Genomic DNA, 17,579 nt, shown 5'->3' on the forward strand with positions numbered 1-17,579 from the left:
GGCTAGAGGGTTTCAAATTGGTATTTTGATCATTCACTTTCCAATCATCAAACATACAAAATTTCAACACTCTAGCCTCAGTAGTTTTGATTCTATTCAAGGTTAAAGTTAGCCATGGATCGTGCATCTGGCAGCGTTTTCCTGAAGCAAAGGCCGCACCATCAATCTGCCGCAGCTGGTGAGCAACTGAAGAGCTGGTTTAACACAGCATTGTACGTTGTACAGAAAACTCGACTTCTTCGGCACATTTTTTACGTGTTTTTTATTATTATTATTATTATTATTATTATTATTATTATTATTATTATTATTATTATTTAGCGAATCGTTAAAGGTGTCACTCTATTTAACCCTTTTTACTACACGAAAGAAAATTTTACTGACGATTCAGTTGTTTCGTTCGAAGTTATGAGAATAACTGAAGCAATCAAGGATTATAGTTATAAGCAATAGACATCTTGCCTACCTTGTAAATTGAGCGTATTGCATAATGATCGTTCAGAAGTTTATTGAAAAAAAGATACTTTAAGAATAACCAACAAATTTGAGATCCCTATTTAAACTTATTGATTTAACAAATTCAACCTTTTCTTGTACGTAAATTTCTCTCGTGGACGTAATGCACATTGAAAACTTGCATTTTGTGTGAAATATGCATATTTCACCGAGTGTCGTTTGCAGTAACCAATCTTTATATATATATAAATATATATATATATATATATATATATATATATATATATATATATATATACAATAAGTTTGCCAACTGGTCGTTCTTTCTATTTCATCTGTTGTTTTTGCTTACTTGGGGAATTAGGAGAGGGTGGAAAGTAAGATGGAAGAAAGAGAATTGAAAAAAAAAAGACCAATAAAAGGTATGAAAGGGGTTGCAGCTAGGGGCCGAAGGGACTCTGCAAAGAACCTTAAATAATGCCTACAGTGCACCGCAATTCTGTCGGTCGAAGTTTACTTTGTTGGGTGAATATTGAAATAGAATCTTCCTGAATAGCTGGGTTTAACATTAGCCTGTGTATAAATGGATGTAAGTGTGTGTATATAATGATATAATGGTTAATGATCTATGATATTTGGGCGACTTTTTTCTTTTTTTAATGAAGTCAAATGATATTTGACTGATGAATGCATTTACGACTTGAGATACTCAATGTAAGCGGCCTGTCTTTCAGAAGAAAAGTAATCACTCTATTTGAAACCCCATTCGTGGTATTCAAATGTCGCCCTCTCCCCACCCCCACCCCCCCGCCACGCCCCCACCCCCACCCCAATAATCATTCTAATGTACGCAATTGCATTACTGTCACCCTTGTGTCCTTGTTACCCGAAGAATAACGAGTTGTGTAACACTGCGGGTCATTTCCAGGAAGAATGCTGGAGTGAGGCCCTCCCTAGTGCTAACAATGTTTATGGGGAAATTATTCTCCAATATCCAATGTTGTTGTAACTGCGACTGCCACTTCTCCGCATTTTTTTTTTTTTTTTTTTTTTTTGGCGGTGGTGGTGGTATATATATATATTTATTTTTTGGTGATGGTGGTGGGCAAAAATATTTTTTGGTGGTGGTGTTTTTTAACTTTATTTATTTAATTTTTTTTTTTTTTTTTGGGTGGTGGTGGTGGTGGTTTTTTAACTTTTTTTTTTGGTGTGATGGTTTTTTTTCTTTTTTTTTTTTGGTGGTGGTGGTTTTTTAATTTTTTTTTTTTTGGTGGTGGTGGTTTTTTTACTTTTTTTTTGTGGTGATGGTACTTTATTTTTTTTTTGGTGGTGGTGGTTTTTTAACTTTTTTTTTGGTGGTGGTGGTTTTTTAACTTTTTTTTTTTTTGGTGGTGGTGGTTTTTTTAACTTTATTTTTTTTTTGGTGGTGGTGGTGGTTTTTTTAACTTTATTTATTTATTTTTTTGGTGGTGGTGTTTTTTTAACTTTATTTTTTTTGGTGGTGGTGGTGGGAAATTTTTTTATTTTTGGCTGACGTGTGCGTCGGTTTTTTTTTTTTTTTTTTTTTTTTGTGGTGGTGGGGTTGGGAGTTTGTTTTTTTTGTGGTGGTGGGGGGGCGTTAGCTTGGAAGCGGGGTGGGGGTAGTCGGACAATGGAGAAACTGTGCTCATTTTCTCACGCGTATGTTTAGCAAGTCATTACACGGAATTGTGCTTACTAAACATGATTGTCCAGTAAACGTGGCAAAAGCGCCGATATATGTCGGTCGGCAATTTTACTGAACGTTTTGCTCCTAATGACTATTGTGAAAGCTTTTGAGACCTCTCCTTCCTGGAATGTCCGATTTCATTATTTTGGTATTTGATCACAAAAAAAAAAAAAAAAAAAATCTGATTTTTAGCGTTGTGAAGAGCTTTATTTGAGTTGTGTGCGTCATGGGTCAGTCGCTCTTGATTAGTTTTAGAAATGTGAAAAATTTAGTAAAAATTCACATCTTTTAATCAATTCTCAAACTCGAAGGTTCTTTCTGCCGTCAAAATTTTGAGAAGGATTCGTCGGTTCACTTGTGGTAACACAAGCCAGTCAGTCCACTTGGAAGGCAGCCTCTCTCACCGCTGCACTGGACTCTCTCGAAGTGTGTATGACATGTTTATCGTGACATGAGCTTCGAAAACGTAGCTATAGTAGATTTACATCAACCGTGCATTTGATGTCTAGGCCAGTCCCTTACGACGCTCCTGATTGGCTCCACCTCTCCTGAGGGACATCAAATGCACGATTATCCCTCAGGAGAGGTGGAACATACATCCTGCCTATGTGAACTCTCGTGAGAGACTGGGAGTTTCCAGCCCTGTGATTGGCTTACCAACAGCCAATCAAGAGCGTCGTAAGGGACTGGCCTAGACATCAAATGCACGGTTGATGTGAATCTATTATACGTCCTAGGTCGAGAGATTGGCCTTCCCGGCCCTCTCTTATAGTACCACCATTTTACTTACTGCTGCAGTGTGGGGTCTGCGGTGGTAGGTTGAAACCAACATTCTTTGGAAGCTTGAATTTCAAGTCATTGGCTTCTTTGGTGTGCTTGTTCCATGTGAATAGGTTTCATCTACTGAAATAATAATAATGTTAGTATGGGTATGCTAGGTTTAGTAATATTACTGTTCTTGTTCGTATGTGCAGACTATACTCTGTTTTTTTCCATCTGTCCATCCGCCTGTAGTGTTTGCGCATGGAAAAACTGCGTCCCGGGCTCTAAATAATATCCCATTTCGAATATTAACGGTATAATTCGCACACAGTAAATTATTAAAACACTTTTCAGTTGCAAATGTACACCCAGATATCCTTTTATTTACCTAAAACTTACACATAGCGTAACTATTTAAAGCCCAGGACGCAGTGTTACCATGCAAAAACACCACTGGCGGATGGACAGATGGAAGAAAACAGAGTATAGTTAAATCCTTTTTGAAGTTACACTGTAGCAAAAATATAGTGGATAATGCGGGAAAACCGAGAAAAAGAAATTTACTGATGACGCACTGTGAAATGGCTGAGCCGAAATCACAAAGGAGCTCTGTTTCTTCAAAGGATTTGACTTTTTTTTATTTTTACTTCTCTTTGTTTTGCTGAAATTAGTTGCGCTACCCAAGGCTTCCTTAGAGTTAACAAATGACTTTTTGTTACACAAGGAATCGTAATTATCACATGGAATACTTTGTGCGATAATGGATAATTCCAGCAGAGTTTCGAAAAGTGAAAATCAGACTAACTCTTGTGAATTTCTATGTTTTGTTTCACTCCCTGAATGGCAGCTATCGACAGCTCATTCAAGTCTTTCTGTGAAATAGCTTTCGCTTTTTATAATGTCTGCCTTGACATATCAAATGGCAGTTTGCAGCCGACTATTTCAGAGCTATTACAGGGAAAATATATTTCTGTTATATAAATGAGTTCTACATCAGTCTGTATAATTTCAAACTGAAGTTGTCTATACGAGGGAGTTCTAGGAGACCATCAAAACTCGCATCATTAGCTCGGAAAATAAGTCTTTGAACGAAAACCAGAAAACCTGTGCAATCATATGATTTCTTGATACATCTACCGGATGTTTCAGTCAGAATGGCGATCTTGTTTGAAGATACTGCCAATTACAAGTATGGTGTATCGTTATGGATGACTCTTACGTGAGTTTTTTTTTTTTTTTTTTTTATGAAGATCTCGGGAGTACATTCCCGAAATGTATACTTGTATTGCACCAGCCCCGGTATTTTTCCCATGCCTTAGGTTTGGTTAGCTTGGAGTAGGTTAGGTTAGATTAGTACAAAGAGCTATTTCTGTGTGTGTGTGTGTGTGTGTGTGTATGTATGTATGTATGTATATTTTTTTTTGCCTCTCAGATTTTTAGTTAAAAATGGAAGTAAAATCGAAATCGGAAATTGTTTTACAAAAAATTTCTGTGAAAATCTTTTCTCCCTCTCTCCTCCCTCCATCTCCCATCTCTCATCTCCTCTCTCTCTCGCTCTCTCTCTCTCTCCTCTCTCTCTCTCTCTCTCTCTCTCTCTCTCTCTTTGATACAGCCTTGTGTAACGTACTTCCCTAAACGCATGTCAGTATTACATATAATTCAAACGATTTTTGTATTTGTCTGGTATTTTATGAAATATTCTTCAAAAAGGCCTTAATATATAGAATGTGCTAAGATACGTTCAAGTCTCTTTGATAGTTTTTGGAGGTTTCAGTTATCATATTGTGTAGTTTTCTTTCACGATGACCAATAAGTGTGGGTCGGAGAGCTTTATGGCTTCTTATATAACGCAAACTCAGTAACAATAGGAGGCTAATATAATGAAAAGTTATCATTGCTTATGTTCTGATGCGTATGAAGTAAATTCCATTGGCGACATCACTGCTACATAATACACGAAGTTAATCAAGCTCCGAGGAGAGAGACTGCAAGATATAATAGAGAATTCTCTCATTTCGGGAATGCTCGTAGTTTTCTGACCTATTTCAGTTCCTTCTAATTACAACCCTGTCTTTAGTCCTTTCTTAAGTAGTGAGATGTCATCTTTCTCTCTCTCTCTCTCTCTCTCTCTCTCTCTCTCTCTCTCTCTCTCTCTCATTATTTTAAGAATTGTAAACGAAAAGTGAGATTTTCAAGCCTCATGGGATTTTTGCCTTTGTTATTCATGATTACAATATAGAAATGAAACTCTTCAACAAGAAGAAGCGAGATAATTTGCGCTCTAGTTTTTCTTCTTCTTTCAAAGTTTATGCTCAGGAGGGAATTCCACTTTGCAGAAACAGTGCAATTCATTTTTTTTGTAATGTTTCTCAACACTTTTTGGACAGACGCCTCTTAATGGAGAAAGAGTAGAATACATATAAAGGCAAATAAAGGCCAAGAAGACAACTTTCTCGTTGTTGCTTAGACTCATGCAGAAGAGTGTGATCCTGGAAACGGCGCACATAGTAAGAAAAGTGATGGACTCCTAAGGAGGCAGGATCCAGTCGAATTGGAGGACTGTGATAGACAATAATAATAATAATAATAATAATAATAGTAGTAGTAGTAGTAGTAGTAGTAGTAGTAGTAGTAGTTAGTAGTAGTAGTAGTAGTAATAATAATGATAATAATAATAATAATAATAACTAATAATAATAATAATAATAATAATAATAATAATAATAATAATAATAATAATAATAATGGGCATGGGCCTTAAACGTGAATGCTATCAATAAAAATTACTGATGTTGCCATCTAATCTCGCAGAGTTTCCGCTTATTCGGGGAGTAAGCCTACAAACTACTTTGTGTTGTTGTTGTTGTTCTTGTTAGGGCGGTAGGAAAGGTCTATGGAAAAGCCTAAAAAGGTATGAAAAAGGTGTTTTGCGTTGATTTAAAGATACAGGAACTTTAGGATAGGGTAGTTATGATTTATTTATTAGAATGAAAATGTAAAATAAATAAATGTGCATGTTAAACAGTGCAGAAAATTTTCTAATAAAATATAGCGTATTCAGTTTAAATTTTCATTGGCGAAGCAACGCTCTATTTGACCGTAGATTTTAGCACGCACCACTAGTAAGCTGTAGGTCGGATCTCGCCTTGTTTATCCAGAGTCAAATAGGGAACATTCGCGCCATCGACCTGACACCTTGCGTAAGTGCTAGACCTTGTCCTTGCGCGAACAAGAGCCGGCGTATTTGATTTAAGCATTCCTTGGCTCTCCCCGCAAGGATGGGGCGGGAACATTGCGTCATTGGATCGCATTTGAGGGAGCATTACATTTTTGCCATTTATTTTGCTTCGATGAAAATTAATTGATAAATGATGATAGTCAACCAAAGAAAACATAATGAGCGGACTACAAAACTTAAATACTGTTTTGTGAAATCTTGGTCACAAGTTAAGTGAGGTCCAGAAATAGACGGGTGTCATGATCTTCCTTATGCTAGTTTGCGAGGTACTTCTGAATGTATTCGTGTACCATTGAATTCCAATGGAAGCGCACTTTCCGAAAGTTAATATGCACGCCAACACCGACACAGTAATCTATATTATATATATATATATATATATATATATATATATATATATATATATATAGCCACTATCCTTCCTAACGTTTTCGAACCATCGACCAGCGAAGCAGTACGTTATTGATTATCCCATTCACATACAGAAGATATAAGGAGAGCGCCAGACATGCAATTACATATGTATGGTATCGAAGGCACCGCTGGACCCCTGACTGTGATGTCACCCCTTCCCAGCTGTGAGTGGACGCACTGAGTCCTCCTCCCCCTCCTCCTCCTCCCCCAATGGACTGAAGTGAATCACACATTATAATCAGGCTATATCGCCTGAAAATAGATGCTATCGATAATCTCCTCTCTCGCGGATTTTAATCATCAACCACTGAAGTAGCAGGTTAATAGTTGGTCCATTCGACCACTGAACATCTCTCTCTGCTCCAGTGCAGTGAGTGGACACATTGAGTCCTGTTCCCCTGTGGGCCAGTGTTGCCGTTTTGAGGAATTTCGTCTACTAGTGTGGCTTTCTAGTGACATCTGGCAACCCTCCGTGGATATTCCGACCACAGCTACGGCGCCGAGGAAAAAATTCTTCATTTTACCTTCTAAATGTATTATGAAAGTATGAAATTATTTTATACAATCCATTTTGGACTATAATTTGAAATAGCAAATTAGTTTACCGTAAACAACGTTTTCTTTCAAGACAGTGTCAAAATGAAAACAATTTAAAGTAAACTATACTCTGTTTTTTTTCATCTGTCCACCCGCCTGTGGTGTTTTTGTATGGCAACACTGCGTCCCGGGCTTTAGATAGTCACATTCAGCTTACATTCAACGATTATAATAATATCCTATTTCGAATATTAACGGTGTAATTCGCATACAGTAAATTATTAAAACACTTTTCAGTTGCAATGTACACCCAGATATCCTTTTATTTACCTAAAACTTACACATAGCGTAACTATCTAAAGCCCGGGACGCAGTGTTGCCATACAAAAACACCACAGGCAGATGGACAGATGAAAAAAAACAGAGTTTTTTTTTATAGTCTACCATAAACTACGATTTCTTTGAAAATCAGAAGAACTGCATATGGTAACACTGCTAAAAGCTAATGTTTGTGAAGAAAAAACGGCCACACTGCAGTGTGGGCCCATAGTGATGTGCACAGTATAAGCACCCAGTATCACCTGAAATAGAATGCTTTGCATACGGGATGCTAAGTTTGGAATTCATGCTGGCCTTCAGGAAGTTCATGGAAGCTCAATACTTTAAGGATAACCGAGAATTTTTCACGAAAATTTCGTCAAGCAGAAATTTTCGGTCCACAGGTGACAATAAGATATTTCTACTTCAGATGTTAGAGCTTAAAACCTGAACAGAGGAGGGTATTCATCAGGATGAGATACTTGGTGGTTGGCGGGGGGGGGGGGGGGGGGGGGGGGGGGGGGGGGGGGGGGGGGGGGGGGGGGGGGGGGGTGGGGGGGGGGGGGGGGGGGGGGGGGGGGGGGGGGGGGGGGGGGGGGGGGGGGGGGGGTCGTGTGAATAGATGACGAGTGAGGACGACAAGGAATATGAAAGACGAGGAATGGACAAAGAAGTCAATATGCTTATGTACTGTGGTCAAAATCAATCTTTATGGCCAAGCTTTTACCTATTATCACTCACTGAATAACATAAGGACATGTTATTCCTTGGGCTTTATATGAAAATGAAGTCCCGGCGTAGGAGAAGGTAACAAAAAGGTCAAGGAGAGAGAGAGAGAGAGAGAGAGAGAGAGAGAGAAGCCTAATTCTAGACATGCAATTCAGTGATTTGTCCTCCGCGTCAGTCAGAAATTGTATTTTATTCTAATTAACCTATTTTCCAATCAATGTGTTAAGGCAAAATCGCATCCAGTGTAGACTCGGTAGTCAATACTCATTGAAAAATTGAGGAATGTACAGGCAAATATCCATCTCATATCGTTTATGAAATTGAGCACTAGATTTGTTCGTTCGGGACTTAAGACATTCATTGTGCTACTGAAGCTTGAAGGAAGGAGAGAGCACTTGGAAAAACAGACAGTTCTGACTATAAATTGCAGGCCATTTCATCTCGAACTGTTCATACAAGGAAGTTTGGTAAACATCACTGATGAGATAAAAGAAACCTTTTTGCCATTTTTCTTGGTTAAGGAAGGCTCTATGAAGTCGCCAGATTACTTACGGGTATAAGAGTAAGGCCTGAAAGATATAAAATTGGATTTCAAGCCTCTTGAGCTATTAAAAAAAAAAAAAAAAAAAAAGTCATTGCAGAATCCTGCGGCTGCAGATAAATAATTCAAGCAATGCAGTATATTTATGACCACCGACATTTCGAATGTTTACTGAATGTAATTATCCACACACTAAGACAAGATTAGATTTGCAACTTAAAAAGAAGTAACAACAAACAAACAGACTGCAAACATCGTGAAATACTTAGCACTGAAGAAATTATCACGGACTACCTGTTTTTTCAGTATTTAAGCTTTCCTGATAAGCCAACTGCCTCCTGATGCGAACTGCATTGCACTGAGGAGGATTTTTCAGTCTCGCCATTAAAACTGTAACAGTTCAAACCAACAAGTCACGCACTAACTTTCAAGACCAGTCTCCTTCATTCTGCTCCATCGCCTTTTCGCGATACCTTTCTACGATCACTATACAAATTCAATAGCAATTCGTCACTTTAATTAGTGTTTGGTAACTGAGAGATGTGAAATTCAACAGCCATTCGTCCCTTTAGTTAATGTTTGGCAACTAAGTACTATCAAATTCAACAGCCATTCGTCCTTATAGTTCATGCTTGGCAACTGAGAACTATCAAATTTAACAGCCATTCGTCCCTTTAGTTAATGTTTGGCAACTGAGAACTATCAAATTTAACAGCCATTCGTCCCTTTAGTTAATGTTTGGCAACTGAGAACTATCAAATTTAACAGCCATTCGTCCCTTTAGTTAATGTTTGGCAACTGAGAACTGTCAACTTCAACAGCCATTCGTCCCTTTAGTTAATGTTTGGCAACTGAGAACTGTACAATTCAACAGCCATTCGTCCCTTTAGTTAATGTTTGGCAACTGAGAACTGTACAATTCAACAGCCATTCGTCCCTTCAATTAATGTTTGGCAACTGAGAACTGTCAACTTTAACAGCCATTCGTCCCTTTAGTTAATGTTTGGCAACTGAGAACTGTACAATTCAACAGCCATTCGTCCCTTTAATTAATGTTTGGCAACTGAGAACTGTCAACTTCAACAGCCATTCGTCCCTTTAGTTAATGTTTGGCAACTGACAACTATCAAATTCAACAGCCATTCGTCCCTACAGTTCATGTTTGGCAACTGAGAACTGTCGTAAAAATAACATTTCTTGATAAACCATATAAAACTAGTTGAGCCACATAGTTCATTTAACAATCAGAGATCTGTAACAGGGAATGTATCCGTTCATACCACATGAAGCAGTCATTTGCGACGTCATCTGTCCTTACAGGCTGGGGAGCTTTCCATGAAAGGAAGCGAGAGGCTGACAGCAGAGAGGCACCTGAGTGGCACCTCCTACATCTGGAAGGGAGAAAAACCTCTCTCCTGTCACGTTCTAGGTAAAGTCGCTCGCGTCTCTCAGGTGCGAGTTTAAGCTTGGAACCTGAACGATTATTTCCCCTTAATTAGTCGCTGGGTACGTTAACATTACTCCGAAGCACATTAATAACTCAGTAACCATATCTGTAGACACTGCAAATCATTTCAGTAATGACGTAACTAGCCGTGACAGGTAACGTTTGCGAGTAACCGTATCTTCGGTGTCGTTAGACGTATGGTACGTCTTTTCGGTGGGCGTGTCCACAGTGTGAAGAAATATCATTTTTTTTTTAAAGCAGAAATCAGTCCCTCTAAGGAGCTAGTTATGAACAGAATAACGCCTGAGAACCGTCGCAAAACGTGAAGGAAATTTCATTATATATTTTAGGGCGGTTGGATGGGTGGGTGGGTGATTGGCAGTTCAATGACACGAACCAGTGCCTGACTGTTGCTCTTCTTTAAAACACCAACTCGAGCTGCTTTCTAGTGTACCGATATTTTAGGGACTTTTCATGATTAATCTATTAGACGTTTTGTTTCTGCAATCAAACAGTGTTCTTTTATTCATAAAGATAATCGGCTTCCGTGAATGTTTTATGACTTTCTGTTCGATGCCGACTACGCACATTTTTTCCTTTTATAAAGTCCAGTGACTTTCGGTTTCTTGTTTGTTTTCCATTTTCTCTTTTGATTACAGTCCACTTATTTGCCCAGGGGATTACTCGCTCGTCCTAATTCTCTTACCCTACTTTAGATGTGGGTAAACTCTCTCTCTCTCTCTCTCTCTCTCCTGTTATTCCTATATTAATTTCTTTTTATCCTGATTATGTTACTAGCTCCGCATTCAAAGTAAATTAGATAATGAAGAACATTCCAGTGAGTGAGTGAGCCCTTCAGCCCTACATTCAAAATGGGCACAATGCTTCTTCGAGATAACATCCAGCTCTCTCTCTCTCTCTCTCTCTCTCTCTCTCTGGCTCCAAAGCTGGTGAGTGGATACAGAGATTTCGCTGGACGGGAAAGGACTGAACATCCTGTTGGTACTAGGAAGCTTAATCTTGGAGTAGGAAGACACGTGGAAGGGTGCGGGAGGGGAGGGAGGCGGGGGATGGAGAAGGAGATTTGAAAAGGGGCGGTAGATTCATATGGGGGATATAAAAAGACATTTGTTGACATTGGACCCTAAGGGCGAATTGCGATGGGTCCCGGATATCGACTATCTGCCGTTTGGGGTTTTATGTGGAAGTTTCGCAGAGTTTTTCTGCCGGATGCATTGTCAGGAATGATGAGGATCTCCACCTCAATTTCCTATTTAAGGTAGAGTGATTTCTAGAATCCATTTTGCGACATTTGGTGCTGGTCTCGGCTATTCTGGGTTTCCGCTATCACTTCACGCTTTCTCCAGTATGTACACACACACACACACACATATGTAAATATATATATATATATATATAATATATATATATATATATATATATATATATGAATAACTTGATCACGAAGTATATGAAACGTGATGCTATGTATAAATAAAGGTTTTTTGCCACGAAGAAAAAAATGAAAAAAGCGAGATAGCCAAGTACTTGGCTATCTCGCTTTTTTCATTTTTTCCTTCTTGGCAAAAAACTTTATTTATATATATATATATATATATATATATATATATATATGTATGTATATATATACATCTGTATATTATACATACATTACATATACGTAGATAAGACTATGAAACACTATTTGGACGTTGTAACCACATATTTTGAGCACTTCCTTCTGTGCCCCCTGTTTAGTGGTAAATATGTATATATACATACATAAGTATATTATTCTCACACACACAGCACACACACACACACACACACACACACACATATATATATATATATATATATATATATATATATATATATATATATATATATATATATATATATATACGCCTACAAAACACTATTTGAACGTTGGAAGCATATATTTCGAGCACTTCCTTCTGTGCCCCCTGTTCACTGGTGAAATCTGGGCAGAAGCTGTGTTACAAGAGTCTATATCTATATACGAAGCGTATGTAGTAGGTGTGGCAGTAAAGCTCTGTTGGTATGTAAGTGACCGCTGACCCAGAAAGGATGGAAATTAAGCTATTCCCTGGTGAGTTCTGGCCTCGTTAACTCCCGTCTGGTGACACGCCCGGAGGTCGTATTTTCTGGAACCCCTGCTTGAGGAGAGGCCTAAGGTTTAACTCGTCGATGCCATCCGATTTCGAATGTCCTCCTGACAGATCCACATATGGTTAGTTTGATTGGTGATAGCAGATTCCAGCATCTTCCTTTTGTACGGACAACTACTTTTGAAAACCAGCCCTTTACTATTTTTCGTAAGATTCCCGTCATAAGTATGACAGCCGATAATGAGGAAACCTAAACAGCAATGTTTGTGCATTTGTAAAGCTGATTCCCCATATAGACTTAAGGTCGTGCAATACTCCTTAATTTTATATCTCTCCTCTGTGTTTCTCCAACGGAATTACGTCTCCCCGTAACTTAGACGTTATGAATCCTCATTACTAGATTATGCCGAGATATTATGACGTTAGATGACGTTCCCCACCGCTTGGAAGCTGTAATCACTTGATTTATGACATTTCTTATCGTCGAATAACCATGAAAACAACTGAAAAGGATTTTGAGAAAAGGAACGAAACTTGGATATTTCTTTCCCGCAGGTCATTCATTATAACAGTGGTGAAAGTAAATTGATTGATCACTGAAGGCGATGGGCAGAAAGATAGCACAGATGCCCTTTTTTGCATTCTAGTCGTCAATATAATTTGCGTGGGATCTGAGGATGATCACATGCATTGCCGATTTCCTCGTGTTTGCGCTTACTGTTTCTAAAGTGGTTTATTTAGGGTTAAGTATTCCAAGTGAAGTCCCTCAGTGTGTTTTCAATGTGTAGTTGTTGTAGTAAAAGTAAAGCACAGTTATCCCTCTTACTGAACTAACGTCCATTTATTCCCTGGAGGAGGGCCCCATGTCCATGAACCTTCAGCTTATGTGCATTTTATTGATCGAAAGAACGAAGTTGCACCCCATTCCCGCGCTCAAATGGAAGAGTAATCCTTGCGGTAGATTTTTCTTTCCGCCGAGATTGCCTGAGCTCGTCGACCCGATTACTCAGGGCCAGAAGACTACCTACCCACAACCCATCATCTCCCTTTTCTTTTCCCTTAATTGAATTTCGGTCATCTTTTATATTGCCCTTTTCAAGTTGCCAATCCTAAGTACCTTTCGAACGTCGTTGTGTTATGAGGATTCCAACTAGGACTATGTTATGATGATTTCAATTAAGAATGTGTTATGAGGATTCCTACTAGGATTGTGCTAAGATGATTTTAACTAGGACTATGTTATGAGGATTTCAACTGCGACTGTTATGATGATTCCAACTAGGTTTATGTTATGAGGATTCCATTCAGGACTATGCTATGATGATTCAACTAGGACTATGTTTTGATGATTTCAATTAAGAATATGTTATGAGGATTCCTACTAGGATTGTGCTAAGATGATTTTAACTAGGACTATGTTATGAGGATTTCAACTACGACTGTTATGATGATTCCAACTAGGACCATGTTATGAGGATTCCAAATAGGACTATGTTATGATGATTCCAACTAGGACTAATGTGACAAATGTTCCTAAGTAATAATGCCTCTCATCCTCTCTTCTTCATCATACTTGGTAAATTCCAACAATTCCTTCTAATCTGACGATTTGTATCTGAGAAATCCATCTCTCTCTCTCTCTCTCTCTCTCTCTCTCTCTTCGTCTCTCTCCTCCTCCTCTTTCTCTCCTTCTCCTTCCCCCTATCCCTTCCCTCTCTCTCTCTGAGAAGAACTCCAATTATGGCTCCATATACGATAGCACATTGGCAGTTACAGAAATTAGCTTATAATTGCTCTCTATGTCTGTAAAGCTGCTGATGGGGGTCATTATTACAAAGGAACATGAAAAATAGTTGGTGTTACTTTGGCTTGTGATCTACCGGTCACCTACTCCGAGGTGCTAGTACTAAACACCGCAAGGTAAATGTAAAGTAGACGACCGCATGAAGATATCGTTTATTAGTATAATTTGTCGACCACACAGTATAGAAACGGATGTATATAAGACGCTGATCCCCGAGGGGATAGTACTAAACACGGCGTCCCAAGGAGCTTCTGCCATGTTTAGTACTACCACTCCGGAGTAGGTGACACGTATATAAACCAACCAAAGTTGCACCCAATAGTTAATATTAACGTTGGCTCATTCAGTCAAGACACAAGAAACGCCACCTATCAAAATCCTACCTGCATTAGATTCCTATTTACATAACTGCCTCAAAAAAGACAAAACATTCAATTAAATGAAAAAGAAACTTAAGTAATATCAGTATGATAAAATGATGCTAGGCGGTTCCGATTCATGTGACAATGTCGTCATAAAACGGACGTATTCGTGGATGGGCTTTAATCTTTGCTAATAGTCTTTGAACTCTCATGGACCGGAATTTTAATTCCATTATATTCTAAGACTATTAGTGAAGATAAAGCAACTCGCCACAAAAGCTTTCTCTATGGTAAAGTCCTGTAATTTCAGTTAATAATATGTGGCATACGTTGGACATGTTTTATGTTATTATTATTATTATTATTATTATTATTATTATTATTATTATTATTATTATTATTATTATTATTATTATTATTATTGTTATTTTGACAATATACATGTTACTTTTCATTCTGAATTCGTTGACATGCTGTTATTTACATATATTACAGATACACCATAATGTTGACAACCATAGATAGTTGCTCACTTTCTCTTTATCGTTATTTTTTTTTATTAGACCTTTTTTCAAAAATTTTAATTTTAAACTAAGATCATCGTCCTTCTGTCTGCCTGCATCCTTCATCTATGGCGAAATATTCACGGTACTAAGAATGGTTTTATTTTTATTTTTTATATTAATATGATATATGACTGAAATGCATAACTTTGTGTTAGACTGTTACTGGCTTAGGAGGACTGAAGAGAATATCTTCAATTGTACAGCAGAACGACTTAGCTTTCTTAGAAGTGTAAGAAACCTTCGTTTAAGAGTTATATCAACACCTGTTTGCAATATGTTCAAGGCTGCACATGCAGGGGACTAATAAGCAGCCTGCGCAGCTTTGATTTAAGGCATAAACGACAACCGTCTGCGCAAGTTATGTACTCAGTGCCATTAAATTCCATCCGCACGATACCAAGGCCCTTTTCTAGATTAGACTCACAATGATGCATAGCTTGTGGAGAATACTCACTAGAATTCAAAGAGACACTATGGCATTCCAACACCTGCTGTCATAAGGTCACAGAAATGGATAGTCATACAATTCGTGTACATTTTCTCGTCCTTTTCACATATCCTCATGTCCATCGCATCCAGAATCAGGAATATTTATAACAATATTGATAACCGATTGGTCTATAGTTATAATTCTAGTGCTGGTTTATCGGTGTTTGCGTTACTGAACAAGCTTAACGGTTGTAGGGTAGAACTCGGATAACCAAAATCATCACTAAGTATAATCCAGTTCCATTCGTCTTCCAAATACAGTGCTCTTTTGGAAGTGGAAGCCTTGTCTGACAAGCAAAGGTCACAGCCATAGGTCCTTGGGCAGGATTCATTTTTAATCTCACCCATGATATCTGTCTTTGGAATGCTCGAGGTCACTTAGGATTCTCTTTATTAATTTGGCAACCAAATTAGCAACCTATAGTGGTAAACGGGGATTAAAATGCCAACTGTATTATTGATCATTGGATAAAGTCACTTACGAATAGTGATTTGAAATTAGTGTATATATATATATATATATATATATATATATATATATATATACATATATATATATAATGTATATATATATATATATTGTGTGTGTGTGTGTGCGCGCGCGGGTGTACGTCTGTGCGTTTCTTCCGTTTATTTTCTTCTTCAAAAATGCTTCCTCTATGCGTACCTACTTCGATTCCCAGCCAAAATGTAATTGAAAAACATATACTTACATTTAACGTCTATTAGTTCGACCCCTGAATTAGATCATAACTGTGTTCCTTTTTGTGTATATGATAATGCAGATGGACCTATGAAGCAGAGTACGTTAGGGTACTTAGATAAATCTTTTGTATCACCTTGCAATACCCACTACTGTCCAAGGAAGATTATGACAAAAATTTTGTGCATTTGTTATCAGCTTTCTCGTTTTTTCCTTCCAAGGGAATTGAAGAATGATCCGATCAAACTTAAATGGATTCCGAATCGTTTGAGAAGACAATGTAATGCAAGTCATTCTTATGGAAAATAGCCTGCTATATCGAGGCACATCAAGAATCCATTTCCTGGATTTCATTTATTTCGATAACTTCAGAGTCTTCTAGTGAAATGGAGCTGCGTTATGAAAAACGTTGTGCTGGAATCATTCTGGAAGCCTCGTCGAACAGTCGATGTTTTCTTTCTGTGACCTACTTTTTGACAGGGAAAAAAAATCAAATCTCTTTCAATCAGGTATAGAGCATTTGTAAGCGGATCAAGATCAAGTTTTGTTGATCAATACACTCCTTAGATGCAGACGAAAAACATTTATCTTTAGTCTTTAGGTAGCACGATGGGTTCTGGGAGTTTCTTGAAATATCCTGTTACCCGAAATAGAAGTGCAAGTTCCGAACAAAATCTATGGTCTTGATGTAATTCTGTTACCCAAAGTAGAAATGCAACAAGTTTCAAAAACAAAATTATATTGATGGTATTCTGACTCCCGAAATAGAAATACAACACGTTTCAAAAAAAGTCCTATGATCGTTCCAGTGATGAAAAGTCTTCTGAATTAGGTTGACAAAATCTCAAAGGTATACCTTGTGCATCTCTTACAATAAGGTGTACTTGTGTGCAGGTGTGTGTGTGTGTGTCATTTGTATCATTTTTGGCATTCAAATATAAGAAAATTATATTTAATCGCTAAAGGAAACGAAATTTCCCGTATATAAGTAGCAGAATATTTACTTTTGATATTTCATGAATTCCAGGCAGACTGATATTGAGCAATGCAAAAAGAGGCGATCCGTTCATGGACGCTCCTATTTCCTCTTTCAGAAGCGTCAGACCTGTTTTGCTTCATAAATTGTGAGAGTAAATTCTTGAATATCTCTTGGTTTAGATATATTGCCTTTTTCTGTTTCTTAGGTCGTCGACGTGAAGGTGAAGGATAGTCTTATGCCAACGGGTTATATAACGGGTCGTTATACAAGATACCTCATATTAGCTGCTCTCCGCATCGAAGGTCTTACTCTCGTCGTTCGCTCCAAAAATGGAGCCCTGGAAATATGGCTGTGTAACATGGGCTTAAGGATGCAATATCAAATCCCAAGGTCT

The 17,579-nt window shown here is 38.0% G+C and overlaps 1 pseudogene; it reads right to left on the reverse strand.

Annotated features, from left to right (window-relative positions):
- The window catches only part of LOC135202218 (uncharacterized), a 312,977-nt pseudogene that overhangs the window by 178,286 nt on the left and 117,112 nt on the right, over nt 1–17,579 (reverse strand).

This window comes from Macrobrachium nipponense, chromosome 30, assembly GCF_015104395.2.
Source record: "Macrobrachium nipponense isolate FS-2020 chromosome 30, ASM1510439v2, whole genome shotgun sequence".
Taxonomy (NCBI): domain Eukaryota; kingdom Metazoa; phylum Arthropoda; class Malacostraca; order Decapoda; family Palaemonidae; genus Macrobrachium; species Macrobrachium nipponense.